The 14,170-nt window shown below is 42.3% G+C and overlaps 1 protein-coding gene and 1 long non-coding RNA gene across 6 annotated transcripts in view; one reads left to right on the forward strand and one right to left on the reverse strand.

Moving 5' to 3' along the window:
* FAM120A (family with sequence similarity 120A) overlaps positions 1-14,170 on the reverse strand; it is a 181,472-nt gene that overhangs the window by 43,525 nt on the left and 123,777 nt on the right. The window lies entirely within an intron of this gene.
* The window catches only part of LOC120409317, a 55,077-nt gene that overhangs the window by 28,229 nt on the left and 12,678 nt on the right, over positions 1-14,170 (forward strand). The gene's annotated exons all lie outside the window — the stretch shown is intronic.

Genomic DNA, 14,170 nt, shown 5'->3' on the forward strand with positions numbered 1-14,170 from the left:
AATTCCAACATACCATAGTGTGACCCTTGAGTCCTTGAGGAAGTGGAGTACTTTGTCTGTCCTTTGATTGAAGAGCTCCATCTTCTGAAAGGATAGGTCCTCTATCATGAACTGTACTTGGTATGCTCAATGTCGGGAGCCACAAGGCTCATCTGATTGTGACAGCCACGGCCAATGACCTTGCAGATGTATCAGATGTGACCATGGCTACCTGCAGCAATGTCCTTGTGTCCATCTGGACCTCCTTAATGATCTCCTTCATTTCATCACTGTACTCCTGTAGGATTTTTGAAAGAAGTGACCCTCTCACATGTGAAGCAACTGTATTTAGTGAATAATGCCTGGTAGTTCCCTACTCAAAGCTGTGTGAGGCTGATGAATATGCCTTGCATCCAAAAAGGTCTAATTTCTTAGGATCCTTGTCCATATGAATATGTTTAGTGAACTTTAGTTTTTCTTGTACTTGTGTTTGGGTGGGCGTAGAAACACTAAGCCCTTCTAGGGCACGTAATACTTCTTTTCTTTCCACTTCCAAGTGAGCGGAGAAATGGCCAGGATCTACCATAGTCCTTCCAGTTCCTCTATCCACTCGCTAATGAGTAGGAGGGTGAACCTAGCCAGTGCTGTCACACTGAAAATATCAAAAAACTTAAGACTTTTCTTGTATGAATTTGGTCTCAATATCAAGGGTCTCCACAATTCTGGACTAGAAGTCCTGGAAGGCTTTAAAGTCACTGATCACGATAGTGGGGGCTAGGTTGGGGTCACTGCTTCATCCAGAGATAAGAATGTTTCCTTGGAGACAGGGATCATTGTGGTAGCCCCCGTGTCATCTCCTGCAGCCCCACATGTGTTTCCAGTGTGGGTGACCTAACCAATGATAGTGCCAGAGAGTGGGATCTCCTCCTCCTGCTAGAAGCACAAGAGGGTAATTTATTTGACACACAGGATGAAGGACCTCAGTAATGCCAATATGGCCAAGCTGAAATACCATACAGATGCTGATGTGGTTCAGACTGCACAACCCAGTCCCACTTTCAGACCTTTTTGGGCAGTGATCTGAAGCCCTTATGCTCTCCTTGGGGGTCATTCTCCAATGGCATAGGAGATGGATCTCTGCTTGACGTTGTCAAGGAGTGTCGGTGATGGTGAGAAGAAGTATTTCTCTTCTTCAGAAGGTGGTGCCATGGGGAAATATGGAGCTGGTTCCAGTTCTAGTCACTTCTTCAGTACTAGGAACATGTCTCCAGGGCTTACCTTGGGCCCTTACTCAACTCTGTCAGGAGTATCAGTGACATATTAGTACTGGATCTTTGACTGCTTAGGGCCTTTGTCTTTGGAAGAGCAATGTTTCATGAGCTCCCTCAGTTTAAGCGCTATCTATAAGATCAGTCTTCTCGTGTGAGTCTATGTCCCCTTTGAGTGGGAACAGAAGCCAGCTTTACTCCCTGCCATACACACCTACAGTGATAGACACTGACACATACTTTGAAGCATTATATATCCACGCATATGTGTGTGCAATATATGTTATATATAAAATCTCTCTCTCAGAGAATACTATATAACATGACTGCACAGCTGCTCAAGTTGCCACAATTAGCAATTGAGAAGACTGGTAAAAAAAAGAGTCACAATAACTAGAAGCCTTAGATCTCCCTAGCCCCCGTCACTCTGGTTACAGATCTGGATACTGCATAGAAACCACCCTTGTCACATTGGACAACAATCTCATCCCAGCAATGGGCAGTGATCAGGCGTCTATGCTGATATTAGAATTATCAGCTGCCTTCAGTTCCAGTGAACATGAAGTACTGTTGACTTGCCTGAAGTTATTTCCATGTGAGAGTGGGATGGGGCTCCTTGAGCAGCTTTGTTTCTTGTGGGCTGAAGCCCCAGAAGACTGTATTTGTATCATCAATCCTAAGGACGTTCCTGTGCAGGGTTTCATCTTGCTACCATTCTCGTTCAGTATATGCACAAGGCCAGGACTGAGTATTTTTGTGTACTTTCTAACTGTATGATCTCAGTGCTGTAGTGGACATTGCAATTAGGAAACTTGACTCCTTTGCACAAAAGGAAGAAAATAATGGCTGAAATTCAAATTCTAGCTTCCTCCATCTAATTTTTTTCACCAACAGAAGATAAGCTGTGGTCTCATTCCACTTCATATATGCAAGAAAGACAGCTTAAGTTCTTATGTATAATTAGACGTAAGCTGGTATCCAATGGGAAGAACTGGTGGGACTTAAGACCTTGCCCTACAGAGAAGCCCAAGGGCATTCTGAAATCAAATCTGTAAAGTACAAAGCTTTGTTTAGGTCTGAACAATGAAGAAACATCTTGGCAGAAGACTAAATGATTGCAGTGTAACTCTACCCTTACTCAAGGGATAAACAGGCAATACTATCATCTTGGTAAATTTAATGTTGGACGAATTAGTCACTATAATTGGAAATTCCATACGAACAAATTTAAGTTAGTTGCCAGGAGGAAAATAGCTACATATAATTTTTCATCCTAATTTCCAAGAAGATTTTGTTTGTTCAACAGGTTGCTTCTTCCTGAAAAAAAATGCATGCTTTTCTCTGCATCAGCTCAACAATAAATGTTACTATTTACTGCAAAGGAATAATACATTTCTCAGTTTTTTAAAAGGACACAGTCAACTAAAAAATACTTGTGTCAAAAACAAAACAAAACACAAAAATACCCTCTACTTCCCCATGCCAAACTTCCCAAATGAAAGCTATTGGGGAAAAAAAATCTATTTTTTTCCCAGTTTGTTCACTTTCTGTATATTGTTTAACCATAATCAAGATTTCCCTCTTTGTGTGTGTCTTTCACACAGCGAAAGAGGAGAGAAAAAACTTTAAAGGAAAGCATGGGTGAAAAACAATAAAAACTTTAAAGAAGATTCAGAGGCATATATACTTATCCTTTTTAAACTGAATAGACAGTGTCCATGTAAGTTATTTTTTGCCAACCAAACCTTATCTCCGTGGAATGTGGTGTAAGGAGGGTCAGCCATGAGAGCTTGGGATTTGCTGACTCTTCTCGCTGATGTAATGGTGACTAAAAAGGCTGTCTTCAGAGTAAGGTGATATAAAGAGCATTCAGAAAGAGGTTCAAAGGGGGGCTCCATGTGATTTGTAAGAATAACATTAAGATCCCACCTTGGAGGGCATTCTGTTGACTGGTTGGTAATTATGCAGTAACATCTTTAGAAATCTGGATCCTAGAGGGTGAGAAAAAAACTGAGCATGACTGTACTGGAGGGTAGTGTGGCGAGACTGCATCCAGCTGGACTTTGATAGAAGAGTGTCCAAGGTGTTTCAAATATAAAATATAGTTGAGGATTTTTGGTACAGAAGCCTTCAGTGGGTTGAGATTGTGCTTGGCTGCCCAAATTGCAAATCTTTTCATTTAAAGGAGTAAGTCTTCCTTGTGAAGAGCCTTCTACTTTGCAGCAGAATCTCTTGTACTTGTAGTGCACAGCTTCTATTGGTTGCACTCAGGTGACCGACATCCATTCGATCAAATATTGTGACTTTGGGCATGGATGAAGTACCTCACCTTGTTTCTGTGATATTATGAATGGACTATCTTGCAGTGGTACAGAAGCCTAGACAGACATTTTAAGGAGCTATGTTAGCTAGAACTGTCCTGAAGATAGCTGTAACAGTATGACTGCAGCCTGTTTGATTTTGCACATCACTCTTGGAATCAAGAAAATCAGCACAATTGCATATATGAGACCTTCATCCCACTCTATGAAGAAGGTGTCTTGCAATGATTGAGGGCTCGTGCCTCCCTAGAACAAAAGGTTGGGCATTTCATATGGTCTTTAGTGGCAAACAAGTCTATAATAGAATTTCCCATTATACTGGTTTAAGGATGGAGCTGTTCAGAGACCATTTGTGGTTGGAGATGGATTGCTTGTTTAGGAAGTATTTTAGGTTGCTGCTGGCTCCTGGAAGATGAAAAGTGACAGGATATCCCATGTTCATAAACACTGTATCTATAACTTCATTGACTCTTGATATGGGGTGATAAGAAGGGACCTCCTTGATTGTTCATACAGTACACTGCAGATATGTTGTGGGCAAGAATTTGAGTTCAGTAGAACAGTCCTTTTGAGACCAAGTCCCTTGTTTATGGACACAGTCCAGATGTGCGCCCCAACCTCTACTTGATGCATCTGTGACCAACATATTTCAAGGGGAGATATGGAGAAGAGGGCTCTGAACATTCTTGTGGTCTACCCACCAGTTTAGAGCTGACAGGATACACACTGGGACCACCATTTGTATGCTCACTATATGCTGTGGCAATGCACCTCCTTCATCTCACCAGATTTAGTGCTTCCCCCTCTAGCGATGGCAGGCCTGGGGTAATCAGCCCCACTCGCTGCAGGGTAGGCCTGAAGGTTGGCCTAGAGGATTGATCTTCCACCAAACAAAAAGGAAAATAGTCTCATAAACAAAGAAAACCCAGTGGGGTTCCTTTCTCTGCCTCCTCCCGGGTGCAGGGTGTCGCCCTGGGGTGTCAGTCCTTCCCCCAGCAGGCCTCAGGTTTGGCAGCTTCCCCTACGGGAAGGAGTCCACCCTCCCACCCTGAAGAAGCTTATTTCCCAACTGCCATTAGCCTGGCAGCAGCGTGTCTCTCTCTTCCCCCTTTTCTCTCACCAGAGGAGGGGTTTTTAAAGGCCTCAGGCCGGCCTTAATTGGAATCAGGTGTCCCTCATTGACCTGAGGTAACCGCTTCTCAGCAACTAGGAAAGAGGGCCTTTAACATTCTGGGACTAATGTATCTGCCTTCTAGCATCCTCTTGCAGCCTTCCAGCCTGACTGTCACAATGCCTTGACCTTAACCAGCCTTGTAATGGACACAGGGTGAAGTCTGGCTAGGAGTATCATGTGTGCAAGCAAACATGTGGCCTAGAAGCTTGAGGCAATTTCTTACTGTAGTTGCTGGATTAGATTTGATACCAGTGATTGCTGTATGAAGAGAAAAATCCTTCTTACGAAAGATATGCTTTTGCTAATTTGGAGTTGATTAGGGCTGTTATATAAATCCATGGCATGCCCACACCTTGAATAGTGCATACAGTTCTGGTCACCCCCATCTCAAAAAGATAAATTAGAATTGGAAAAAGTTCAGAGAAGGGCAACAAAAATGGTTAGAGGCATGGAACAGCTTTCATATGAGGAGAGTTTAAAAAGACTGGGACTGTTCATTTAAAAAAAAAGAGATGATCAGGGGGAGGGGGGGAAAATAGGTCTATAAAATCATGAAGGGTGGAGAATGTGAATAAGGAAGTGTTATTTATCCCTTCACAACACCAGAACCAGCAGTCACCCAATGGCAGTAGGTTTGAAAACCAAACGTAAGGAAGTACTTCTTCACACAATGCACAGCCAACCTGTGGAACTTATTGCCAGAGGATGTTGTGAAGGTCAAAAGTATAACTCAATTCAAAAAGGAATTAGGTAAGTTTATGGAGGATAGGTCCATCAATGGCTATTAGCCACGATGGTCAGGGACACTACCCCATGTTCTGGATGTACCTAAATCTCTGCCAGAAGCTGGGACTAGACAATGGGGGATAGATCACTTGATAAATTGCCCTGTTCTGTTCCATCTTATAGACTAACAGACGTTTTGCAGCATGAGCTTTCGTGGGTGAATACCCACTTCTTCGGATGACTTGCATCCGAAGAAGTGGGTATTCACCCACGAAAGCTCATGCTGCAAAACGTCTGTTAGTCTATAAGGTGCCACAGGATTCTTTGCTGCTTCTACAGAACCAGACTAACACGGCTACCCCTCTGATACCTGTTCTGTTCGCTCCCTCTGAAGCATCTGGCAACAGCCATCGTCAAAGACAGAATACTGGGTTAGATGGACCATTGGCCATTTTTATGTTCGTATGTTTTCCTATAAATTCTATTATCTGTGATGGGCTCGGAGATTATTTCCCATAATTCACCATGAATCTCAGCTGTTTGCATAGGTGAGAAACATACGTCAGGGTTGTGGCAACTTCCTGATGAGATCTGCTTTTGATCAATCATCTAAATTGGGATAAAAGTGAATATGTCACCTCAGATATGTCACCACCACAGACAGACATTTTGTAAAGACTCTTGGTTCTGTGGAGAGACTGAATGGTATCACTTTGTATTGGTAGTGACTGGACCCCATTGTGAATTGCAGGTACTTTCTGCAGGTAGACTGGATAGTGATATGGAAGTATGCATCTTGTAGACAGCCATGAAACAATCTTGAGCCTGAAGGTCAAGGATGATGGAGGCTAGAGTTACCATCCTGAATCTGAGATGGCATATATATATTTGTTCAGTCTTCTCATACCTAGAATAGGACAAAATCCCCTTTTTTCCTTTGGAATAAGAAAATATCAGGATTAGAAGCCTCTTCCTCTATATTCCAGAGGAGATTTCTTCTATGGTTCCTAGGCAACGTAGGTAAGCCACTTATCTGAGCTGATTTTCATGAGAAAGGTCCTGAAGTGGAGCAGGGAATGGGGTCAGCAGGGGTTGAGGACCAAAATTGGATGAGATAGCCATGGATGATACTTTCAGGACTCACCTCTCTGTCCTCATAGACCATGCTTGATGGAAGAAAGCAAGGTGGCGTACAAAAGTTAGAGTTTAGAGATGGTTCCTGAGTGGTTCAAGTGTGGCTATGACTCTTGTGAAAACCTGCTCCCTGGAAGCCAGTGCAGTGTGACAACAGTTGAGGAAAATGCCTCCTCTGAGAAAACCCCTGTTTCTTCCTGGGCGGATATTCAGATCATCTGTATTGGTGTTAGAAGTCTTCTGCCTAGTTTGCCCCAGCACCTTACCGGCTTACAGTTTGTGGTACATGCTCACGGAGTGGAATGTGGTCCTGGAATCTTTGAGGGACTGTCATCTGTACAAGTACTAAATAATTCTGTGCCCTTGAAGGGCAAATCCTCAGTTGTGCTTTGCGCTTCTTTTGGAACACCAGAGGCTTGCGGACACAAAGCTCTGCAAATAGTCACAGAAGTGGCCACAGATCAAGCTAGAGTGTACTATGCATCCATGGCTGCCTGTTAGCAACATTTTAGCTGTTAGTTGACCTTCCACAATAATGCTTTTCAAATTCTGCTCTGGAGTCTTATATTCACCTTCACAGCTAAACTTCCACACTACCCCAAACTGTATCTTGCAAATAAGGCCTCGTAACTGACAATTCATAGCTGCAGTGATGCTGATGAATTGTCCTTTATTCCAAATAAGTAATTTTTTAGATCTGTATCTTTTGGGGTGCTTGTAATCTGCTTAGTCTGTTCATGGGTCACAGAGACCAGCAAGGAAGGTGGGTGAGGAGCCAGCACAGAATGGAAGTGGATGGTGTAACCAGATGTTTTAATGTCCCACATCCACCTGTTGGATGTTATCTTTTCCCAGAACACCCAGATTGGTCAGACCATTTCTAAATAAAACGGGAGAAGAGGAGGAGAGTGGAACTTCGAATCTGAATGACAGCATGGTTTGCAGCTCTCAACCTGCATATCAAAATGAATACTTGCCAGATGAAGTCTACTACGTAGTCTTGTTTACAGAGGTCAAGGTCTCCTGTTCTGGAATCTTGGCTTAGATGGTCTTTGCTGAAACAGTATCTATGCAGAACAAAACTCTGAAATGACTGAGGCCTGTTATATTTTCTTCTGTTAGCCAAGAGAACAGAGGATCGCTCTGGAATGTTAAGTGAACTAAGTGACTCAGCTGTCCTCTCACTGATAGTTTTGGTGGCCCAAATGAGAGTGTTTGGACTTCTTTTGGATGGAACCAGGATGCATGAAGCATGACTACTGCAATAGCCATGAATCAGGACACATATCTGCTGCATCTAAAACAACCTGTTGAGATGGCTTGGCTGTAAGATGACCCTCAGAGATGATGAACTGAAATTGTTTCATGCTCTTATGGTAGTTGCTCAATAAAGTAAGCAAGCTTATTATAACTGATGTCATTGTATTTTGCCATAAGGGCTTGATAGGGTAGTTTGCTACTCTGAATTGCAAACTGGTGGATAATTAGATCTTACGACGAAAGAGATCCAAATGATTTTGATTTTTCCTCGCCTGTTGTTGTTTTAGAAAGCTGTTGGTTACGTTCATTTGCTACATCATCACTAACCAATTAGGTACCGGATGGGGAAAAAAAGGTACTCAGATCCTTGTGACAGTATATAATATTTCATGAGAGCTCTTTTACATGTTGGAGCTAAAGTTAGAGTTTACCAGACTGTCTGAGCTGGCTCCGGCAGGGCATCATTAATTGGCAGGCCTACTCGCCATGTGGCTGAAGTGTGGAAGTTCCATGAAATTGTGTGGCACTTCTTGGATTTCTTCCAAGGGGATCTGTAGTGATTCAGTTACCTGTTTCATCAAGTTCTGAAACTGCTTAGAACTGCCAGCATAGAATGGTGGTGAAGGCATTACAGCCTCATCAGACAAGGAAGATATATTCACTGGTACTAAAGTTTCCTCTTCAGTATGTTGTTCCTCCTCAAATGGCTGTTGAGACTGATGCAGAGGATCTTATGGTAGAGTTGGCTGCCTCCACAGATTCACTTTCTCAGAATCCCTGATTATTCTAAGATAATACTCCTTATCATCTCACGAGTTCCACAACAGCCTGATGTGCCCCATATGGATATGGCTGAGGACCCCAAGGTGACTGTTACCAGGTAATTTGAGGGTGGTATTATGGATCTGTCCTGTCTAGATCTTGTAGATCCCTATCTAAGTGGAACTTTGGGGAGGAAGCCCTGGAAGAGTAATCTGGTGAGTTCTTCACCCACAGGTAAGAATCTGATGAACAATAAACATCAGATTCAAATGAGAGAACCAAAGATGGTAGAGTGACTGGAGACAGAACTCTAGACCTGGAGAGTAATGCAGAGTAAGATGGCACTGGAGACAATCTTGTGTCCAGCACCAAAACATCTATATCCTCTGCTAGTAGAGAGGACTCTGGTTCTTCTGAAATTACTAAGTCTTTAGATAACATAAATCTACTCAGTACAGGCAACTTGGAAGCTACTCCCCTACGAGCCACTGTCGGTACCAGAGGAGCCATAGACTTACATGGCACGAAATGGCCCTCCACAGCCTCATCAGCACTGCACACTTATTTAGAGAGATCACAGCCAGTACCACCTTGCAAATACACTCAGTACCATAGGCTTAGTAAAGGCAGTGACTCTACTCTTTGTTAAAAGTTTACTCAGTACTAAGCTAATAGAGCCAGGCTTCAATGTCAGTACCATCTCAGTCTGTGCACCGACGGATTTTTAACACTAGGTGCTAAAGTAGTGATTTTCCTGATCAGTAACGAAGCACCAGTACTGAAATCACCTAGAGCCTCAGCAATGTCTTTATCGGGGCATGAAGTCTCCATAGCAGTGACTCCCTCGGGCAATTTCAGCCTCTTATTGTCCACTTCTTTTTTAGGTGATCAAGGTCAGCTCCTATGTTTAGAAGGTATTATAACACCACTTCAATAAGATGTCCTTACACCGTCCTACCGGTTGCATGGGTCCTGGGAGTCACAGAAACTCAACACGGTACTCTGAATTTCTGCATTCCCTTATACAAATGGGGTCAAGGCTCTGGACCTGAAGAGACCCACACAGATGAATCTATGAGAAACATTTCTAATTTGGTTTCTCTGATCTTTTTAGTTATCCTGCTAAATGATCTACAAATATTAAACTTAGAAGAATATGAACTTCTACTAAACAATAGAGAAAACGTATGTGACTGTCATTCAAGGGAATAGCATCCCTGCAGACATCACATGACACAGCAAGGAGATTTAGGCATTCCCATCAAGAAAACAGTAAACCTAGAAAATTGAACTCCCCATTCTGACTAGAGAATTGAGAAGACATGGGGGAAATAAACCCTATGTTCCAATAAATTTTCTCTAAAGCTATTTACACTAACTATACAAACAAAACTAATCACTACACTAAGCACTAAACTAACACTACCTATTCATCTAAGTATTTACCATGTAAATAAACGAGCTACCTAAAGTGAACACTGCAGGACACTAAAGCCCTGTTTCAAGCCTAGGTGGTGAGGCACTGCCCCTATATACCCTCAGAAAGGGGTACAAGGATAATCAGGCTGCATGTGTGGACCAATCAGACACTGCTGGCAAAAATCTGAAAAGGCACGTGCGCCCTGAAGTGGAGCACCCATACTGTAAGGGACCAGGGCATAGGCGGTCTAGCCTAGCAGTCACAGCTGGGCTGAGGTCTGCACATTAGGGATGGTAGTCACCGAGCACGAGTTGGACGAATTGCAAGAGCGGGGTCCCATAAGCAAGAGTCAGAGTCAGGCTGGAGTTGGAGACTGGAGATCAAAGGCCGTACCAGGCTCGAATCAGGGGCAGAGTCAGGCTGGAGTCGGAGACCAGAGATCAGAGGCAGTTCCAAGCTGGAATCAGGATCAGTGTCAGGCTGGAGTCGGAGACAGGAGATCAGAGGCAGTACCAGGCTAGAATCAGGAAGCAGGAATGAGGGTCACAGTCAGGCTGGGATCGGAGACCGGAGATCAAGCAAAGTCTGGCACTGCAGCAGGCTGAAATCTGTGCCATTGCCCAGGCAACTTTCTGGGGCAACTCCTGGGGTTAAATAGGGTGCTTGGCCAATCAGAGGGCTGCAAGGTATGTCATTCTAGGCCTCTTGGGCGGTACTTCCTGCAGTGTCTATTCTCCACAGTGCTCCCCAGCTGTGCCTCTGCATGACCTCCCTGTGGCACTGTGAGAACATCAGCTGTTCCTAGCTCTGCAGACCCAGGTTCTAGACCCCAGATCCTTACACACAGCAACAATCACTCCAAGAAGTCATAAGGGACTGGTGCAGGTGTTCTTGTTCTGCTCTTTATGCCCTCACATGGGTGAGTGGGAGAACAAGGACATGCATGATACAGGCACAGCATAGTAGCTGCTGCTATTCAAAAGATTCCAACCTTGGATGCATGCACACAGACCCATTCTTGAAGAACAGCACTTGGTTTTGTTTGGCCTTCTGAAAAAAAAATAAGTTCACTAATTGCATCTTCTAACAGATTTTTTTTTCTGACTTTGATAATTACCTACAAAGAACATCACAATATAAAAGTATGGCAGTGGTCAGTTAGTTTATATAAATATTCATTACCCTACAGTTTGCATATTCAACGACAACACTGACACAGTTTACCATGTGTATTTCACAAACCTAACTCCAACTCATGACAGCTACATACTCTTAAAAACACACCTTACTTACTATACATATTAGACTATGCAATATATATAACGAGTGAAGCTCGTGTCGACAGATTTCAACAATGGAGTATTGTAGATCAGAGTTAAGGTTTGTATAACAAAGATGGCAATTTTTTAGACATCAGTACAGCCACTAAATTAATATATAAACTGTAATTGTAATGAATAATTTATGCACACTGTCTTAGCTGTTTGTTTCCATACTTCTTAACAGTTCATTTTTTAATGCTGCATGTTTTAAATGTATAGATATAAATATAATTTAACTAACTCTCTGTGGTCTCCTTGATCTCTGTCCCTTCCCTCCCTCTTCTCCTCACCTTCCACTTTCTGATAAAATGGCTTGATCTTCTTTACTCATCCCATTTTGCCATACCCCTGGCCACCATAATAAAAAATAAAGAAATAATACTTTAAATTGAAAAAACCTACAAGAAATTAGCATGTAACCGTCACAACCCTGAGCACTTTGCTTGTACGTTTTACCTCTTGCCTCTACCCTTTAATTTTTGTCTTTTTAGATTCTAAGCTCTTCAGAAACTGCAGGTTCTTATTAACATTACAGTAAATTCTACTTATTAGCTAACTCTTGGTTCCCAGCAAAAAGAAGCTATTATCTAAAGGCTGCAAATAAGCAGACGGCAGGTTTGCAGGACTTTAGCCAGGGAAGAGAACGCTGGGACGTGCCCAGTACCTCTCCCTTCAGCCCCACAAGCCTGTTTGTAGTTGGTGCTCAGCACTTCCTTCCCTAGCTGGATCCCCACAAACAGGTTTATGGGGCTGCAGCCAGGGAAAGAAGCACTGGGACATGCTGAGATCACAATAGGGCACTGCTTGGAAAGCACAGAGGTACCATGCAGTCCTGAAGGCCCCCAGCATGCCTATTCCCCAAGGAGAGCCACCAGTATCCAGGCTGCAGCCCTCCCCTTCCTGCTGCTGCCCTGTCTGCAGCCTCCCCTCCCAGCTGCAGGCAGGTTTGCAGTGTTGAGGCAAGAAAGGATGTCAAAAAGTTGTCATACGCTACAACCTGTTGCCATTATCCAAATATTATTAAAGTAAATAGGAGAGGATTGATTCCTGGCAAAATGCTATTAACCAGAAGTCGTTAATATCAGGATTGCTATTAAGTGGAACCCACTGTATTTCTTACTTATATTAGTAAAAAAATAATCCTTATTTGCACCAACATGCTTGGGCAGAGCTGAAAACTGAACTTCTCTTGAGCTCAAGTTCTATGTCTTAATTACAGGTACTGCACCTAGCACAATAAGAACCACAACCACAATTGGGGCGCTGGGATACTACTCCAATAAACACACAACATCACATGAGACTTTCCTACATTAAAAGAAAAAGAGCCTCTGCTAGGCGTTTTCTACTCATAGAAGCCAATGACTGTAGCCAATAGAAGTGATTCAGAAATTTAAAGCAAGTCAATAAATGTTTAACTGGCTGAAATAGAAGACATTTTACTTCTAGAAACATGAAAGTTTAAGGAGACGGAAAGGGAGAGTTGGTACCCCTATTTCCTTGTTACCGGCACCACCCTCATTAGAAACACCAAAGGATAGCGAGAGCTAAGTCAGCAGCAACTTCTGCCTCCACAGACTAAGGAAACTCTGAAGGGCAGTGTAAACTAAGGGAGGGAAGAAGGGGGCCCAGCGAGGTAGCTCAGAAACTCTAGGGAACTCTGTGAGGTTTTTCAAGAGAAAAAAGGAAACCTGCATAAAGCTAAGATAGTTAAGGGCTTCAGCACTTACAGCTTTAAGCACTTAAGCTATTTAGGTGCATAAAACTGTAAATCAATCTATACAGCAGCTTCAAGGACAGTAATCCAAGTCAGCAACAATGAACATTGCAAAGAACTTTATTATTTCAAAGCCAATCTCCTAAAACTCTGTTAAACACAAGTGTGTTTAGAATCTACATGTGTGAACTCATGGGTTTGGAAATTATTCTGTTTGAGAAAGAGAGTCGGATAAAGAAAAAAAAGACTAGAAAAGGGGTAATCTGACTACTTATTTCAAACTATTTCTTACTTTAGGACTTTTGAATCTCAGTGAAACATTTTCCTCCTGCCTATAAGAGTCACAAAATATTTCACAATAGCTTGTTCCAATTAAAATTGGTGGTGGGGGGTGTAAATGAAAATAAGGCATACAAATGATTACTGTATGTAGCCTTAGACACGAAAATTGCGAAGGACACATTCACAACAAACAATATTTGCTTTTTAAATTTGGTCTACTGACAGCAGAATCCTACAAATAAATATGTTGTTACTTTTTCTCCTGCTGACAATCATCTATTTAATACTTTGCTTTTCCCTAACCTTCCCAAGATCTTGTTACAGAGGTTCATCCATTTTTTGGTTTGTGTTTGACATTAAGAAAACCTTTCCACATATAAACTGGGATTTTCCCAAAAGAAATGAATCACTGTCGACTACAGATTTGAAAATGTGTATATCTGATTAACATCAGCACTAGTACTCATGCTTTTGACTGCATTAGCAAACAGACCCTGTAACAAATCTGCTCACAAAAAAGTGTAGCTTTTAAATTGTTAGTTGGTTTATGACCAAGTTGTTATACCTAAAGCCTAAGCAAACTACTGTGTAATAAAAATTAAATTTTCATGTGTCAACATTTGCAAGCTAAAAAGAGAGAGAAAACTAAATTCAACGGAAATATACTAGACACAGTATACTGGAAACACAGAGGGGAAAAACAGGGAAAGCTGACATATTCATTTGACATATGCATTTAACATTTCTGTGAAAACTATTTTAATATTTGTGTGAAAAGAGGAAGAGAAATTTCTTACATTCAAGT

The sequence above is a fragment of the Mauremys reevesii genome, linkage group 7, assembly GCF_016161935.1.
Source record: "Mauremys reevesii isolate NIE-2019 linkage group 7, ASM1616193v1, whole genome shotgun sequence".
NCBI classification, from domain to species: Eukaryota; Metazoa; Chordata; order Testudines; family Geoemydidae; genus Mauremys; species Mauremys reevesii.